This window comes from Lactuca virosa, chromosome 3 (genome assembly GCF_052849685.1).
Source record: "Lactuca virosa cultivar CGN04683 chromosome 3, Lactuca_virosa_CGN04683_v6, whole genome shotgun sequence".
Lineage (NCBI taxonomy): Eukaryota > Viridiplantae > Streptophyta > Magnoliopsida > Asterales > Asteraceae > Lactuca > Lactuca virosa.
This window is the reverse complement of record NC_136428.1, coordinates 184,048,123-184,053,248: the sequence shown is the minus strand read 5'-3', so window position 1 is coordinate 184,053,248 and position 5,126 is coordinate 184,048,123. Positions and strand designations below refer to the sequence as shown.

General features: G+C 37.6%; 1 long non-coding RNA gene across 1 annotated transcript; it reads left to right on the top strand.

The window, feature by feature from the left end:
- Positions 1-384: 384 nt before the first annotated feature.
- Positions 385-1,618, top strand: LOC145162759 (uncharacterized). The gene is made up of 3 exons (XR_013739308.1): positions 385-557; positions 750-819; positions 1,433-1,618. It is a non-coding gene; the product is annotated as an uncharacterized LOC145162759 (long non-coding RNA).
- Positions 1,619-5,126: the final 3,508 nt, after the last annotated feature.

The window sequence follows — 5,126 nt, the reverse complement described above, 5'->3', positions numbered from 1 at the left end:
TAACGGACCAATCCTGTCCCGGCCTGTTAAAAATATAACTTTTAAAATAAATTCAAAATTAGCCAACGGAGTCTAAACGAAAGTTGTAGATTACGTTCCCGCCTTCGCGTGGATATAAATAACGTCAAAAACGGAGCTCGTATGCGAGAGTTATGATTTTTCTAAGACGGGAGGCCGATACGCGATATTGGGTGACATGGCACCACCAGAAATTGGACATGTGGCACCACCAGAAATTGGACACATGGCACCACCAGAAATTGGACATGTGACACCACCAGAATTTGGACAAGTGGCACCACCAGAAGGCCACCACATGCCCCAACTCACTATAAATAGAAGTGCCGTGTTCTCTCATTTCTTACACCTTTCCTCTTCCACTTTCTCTCTCTAAACTCTCTATCTAAGCTCCCTTGAGCCCCTAAAGTCTAGGTAAACCCCCTAGCACCCGAAGGAAGTCCCGAGGCTCCCGGAGTCCCGAGAAAAGAACCTTTCGGCTCGGAAACGCTGCTCCAGCGAAGTCCGGTTTTGAGAAAAAAAAACTCGCTGTAAGTAAGGTACGCCTACGAAATTTTTAATATAACTTTTAAATAATTATAGGAATGTTATTAGGTCCTTAAAATAATTATTTGGGCTATTATTATTTATATATTGGGTGTTATTTAACGCTTGTATAATAATAATAATAGCCAGACTATTAATTAGTCGCGGTTAACGTTAAAACTAAACGCTAGTGATATTAATACTAGGTTTTGATCAAGGAAAAATTGTTTTGAGATAACGGAGTGATGTTCGAGTACCGAGTCACCACCTAATCAGGTGAGTGCATAGTTACTTTCATCTTACACATAGATATGAAGTATTTTATATTAATTACGTGCTATGTGTGCATATTATCTGAATACTTGCTGCCTATACTGATGAAAGATTTTTATACATGTTTTAAATAATTTAAACTGTATATGTATTTTATATCTACAAAAATGTTGGGGTAAAACATGGGTAGATATAATAAGACGATGTGTGATAAAATGCTGAGAGGCCTCGATGTTGTTGTTGTTGATTCTGTCATCTAGCGGAGTATGGATGACGACCACAGACTCTTCTAGACAGTCCAGTGGAACGCTAGCAGGCTCGCAACCTGTAGGTGTTTGTGAACGATGTGTTCACCGGTGTACTCCATCCCCCTCATGGTTGCCTTTAGGACATTTATTGCTAAGGAAACCCCTTGGCAGTAGTGTCCATCCCGATATTGATCCTTAGTCTAGGTCCCTTATGATAGGTGTTTTAGGGACGTAATGTGAGGATAACGGGAACGGGTAATCGGGTTATTATTGATTGATGAAATTAATAAACTTATTTATTGTGGGTTGAAAACCCTATGTGCTCACCAGGCTCCCAAGCCTGACCCACTCAGTTTCTTGTATTACAGGTAGTGGCGCACGAGCATAGATATGATGTTTGGGATGAGAGATTATGAATAAATGTAGTAAGGCTATATTGTACTGTTTATGCTTTTGATCTGTATCGAACATGACATCCCGATGTTTTTAATGAAATACATTTCTACGGAAATGCTTTGATAAGTCTTTATCATAATTTTATTTTGGGAACAAATTCCGCAACACTTTTATTTAAAATGTTACTCTGATTTTTAAACAAAGCATAAACAAAATCGGTCTTTTCTGACCGTGAAAATGGGGATGTCACATATTCAATATAGCTTTCACATTCACAACCCAAGAAAGTATGATTAATTTCTTCAACAACAATCCCAAAAACAAGACACAACAAACTCGGCACATGTATACCTCTTCCCAGTAAATTATCTTCAAAAGGAAGATAATTCAACCCCACCCTCCACATAAAGGATTTAACATTAATAGGAACCAAAGAACTCCACTTCGTCTGAGATATCCATTGAGGTAAAATAGCATCGTCAATAACCCGACGTATATCTTTCACCATAAAATTGTTGGATTAGGTGTCTAAGCCCATAACTATAATTGGTATGTACTTGAATTGACAGCAGCACAATCCTTTTGGGTTGCCCTCAACCTAGCAACTGGACAAGGAAATTATGAAAGGAGAGATATTAATTTATAAGATTAATAAATTAATATATATAATATAAATGATTTATTAATATGTTAATGGATTAATATATTAATTAGAAATCATTATGTTTAATTAATTGTTAGCCAGAAATTAATCAGAATTGATTTTGGGGTTAAAAGAATTAATTATAAGGTGCAGGGACTAGTTTGCAATTAACTAATAGTTGAGTGGAAGGCTCTAGAACCCCCTTGGAAGAGGGTGGACGAAATCTTTAGGGGAAACCCTAATAATTTCGTCCATAGGGGCTTGGATAAGGCCCTTGGGTTTGCTTAGGCCCTAAGCAAAGGATAACTAGGGTTTCCCTTAAACCCTAGATCCCTCAGCTATATAAGGAGCCTCCTGGTTCATGTTTTTGGTCACTCTTTCTTTTGAAGAAACCCTAAGGCCGAGATTTTGCATACTCCCTCTCCTCTCTCTCTCTTCTACTTTCCTTCTTGCTAGTCATTGGGTGTGATTCCATTAGAGGCATTACACTTGTGGTGCTAAAGCTTCCAAGAAGATCAAGATCAAGATCAAGGGAATATCAATTGTTTGCTATAACAATTGAAAGGTATGTAAACCCTAAACCCTAGTTTACTATTTTCGATAATAGCCTCTCTCCTCTAGGGTTCTTGTATTGCAATTCAAAGTTGTATGTTCAATAGTTAAAACATAGATCCAAAGTAGGTTGTATGTGAACTTAGGAATTGTTTTCTAGTTTATTTATTGTACCTAAAACCCTTCAGTGGTATCAGAGCCATTGTTGTTTTAAATTGAATTGCTACAATTGTTGAATTGCAAATTAGGGTTTATAGCTATTAAACCCTAAAGGCCAAATTTTCGATTTCTAGGGTTTTGGATCAAAGGTTTTTTTTTCGAAAACCCTAGCCTCCAAAGAACCCTAATCGAAATTAGGGTTAGGGTTTTGAAAACCCTAGCCTCCTCCCTTGTAAATTTCGAAATATGCTAGAGGATAACTAGGGTTTCTTGTTTTGGATAATTGTTACTTAATTAGATTAATTGGATAATTATCCTTACCCTAATTTTCGAAATTTAGAGGGATAAGGATTAGGATTAAATTAATGGATTAATTTAATTAGATAATCCTTACAAGATTTAATAATTTGATTAATAGTTAATTAAAAGATAAATATTAAATCTAGTTAATTGGTTTATTTAAATTTAAATTTAATAGCTTAAATTTCGAAATTTATAAACCCTTGAAGTTTTAAAAGGTTTTAAAACACACCTTATATATATATTATAATTAAAGGTTTAATATTATATGTATAAGAATATGGTCAGTCAAATCGCTAGTATGCCTCATTCACGAAGCTAATCTATAAGGGGGGTATAAGGAAACTGCCTATAAAATGGTAGTTGAATGGGTGTCCACTCTCACCCACCGCTTCCTTGATTAGTGGAGGGTCGTTAGCAGAACGGATTTGATAGGACAACTACTTCTCATTAAAAGTATAATGATATTAAAGAAAGTACTAGAACATTATTTTCAAAATCCCAACTCTAGTTACTTTAGGAAAAATGTGAAAAGTATGCTAATCCATGAAATTGCACATTATGCTTTATTGGTCGTTAGTGGAGCGTGTGTGGTTAACCAGCACACTAAAAGGCACTAATAAAGAGTAGTAATGGGTATCTCATAATTGTCATTTTGATGGAGCGTGTGTGGTTTACCAGCACATCAATAGTTAATGATAAAGACAATGAGGTTACCAAGCACATTTGCATGGTTATTCACATCTTGTTTGTGATCCTCGGCATCCCAGTCACACATAGAAGAGCATAATCTGAGATTAAAACATGCCATTGAATAGTTTCAATGTATCTCAAAAGAATTAGGAATTTCACTTCGTTTGTTTCGTCTAATGGTGGAATTGGTGAATCGTCATTCGCCTACCTTTATGAAATTTGCACTTGGATCTCGGCATCCCATTTCTGAGTTGTGAATCTTCATAGTTGGATCCTAACCTTGATATTATATCTTTGGGTTATTCTATTAAGGTATCTTGAAATCTAACTAAAACTTTCTTTCTTTTCAGATGTCTACTCCTGGAAACACTTCTGCTTCGTCCTCCTCCAACCAAAACTTCTCTTTGCTCAATATATGCTCCAAAGTCGTTATGGATGGCTCAAACTATAACGATTGGATGCGCAACATCAAGATGGCTCTTCGTTTCGAGAACAAAGAATATGTTCTTGAAAAGGAGCTCAAAGAGCTTGATGAGAATGAAGCTACTCCTGAAGATCTTGCTGCCTACAAGAAACATTACGATGATGCTACCAAAGTGGCATGCATCATGGTGGCAACTATGTCCCCAGAACTGCAGAGGTACTATGAGGACTACTGGCCTTTCGAGATGAACAAGGACCTTATGGAAAAGTACCATAAGCGAGCTCGTCAAGAAAAGTTCGAAGTAGTCAAGTCACTCATGGCCTGCAAGATGAAGGATGGGGAGTCGGTAGTGTCACATGTGCAAAGAATGCAACGCTACATAGAGCGTTTGGTCAAGCTCAATATTCACTTTGATGAGGAATTGGCCATTGACATGGTCTTGAACTCACTTCCTGAATGTTATGGTCAGTTTATTCTAACTTACCATTTGAACAATACTGAGCAGACCTTGGCCCAATTGCACAACTTGTTGCAGACAGCTGAGGCAGGGATGAAGGGTAAAAGTATACCCTCCACACCTACGAGTGCCCCTGTTTTGGCTATTGGACAGGGAAAGGGGAAAAAGAGGAAAGGTCCTCCCAAGCAAAACTGGAAGAGCAAGGCTCAAGCTGGGTCATCTAGTAATGGCCCAAAGGCTAAGCCCAATGGTTCCACTCCCCATGTTTCTGATCCAAAAGAGGCAGTTTGCTTTTACTGCAACCAAAAGGGGCATTGGAAGAGATCTTGCCCACAGTATCTGCAAGATATCAAGGATGGCAAAGTGAAGCCATCTTCGGCAGGTATTTACACTATTTCTGCTAATAACTCATTATCTTCTCGTTCATGGGTCCTTGAT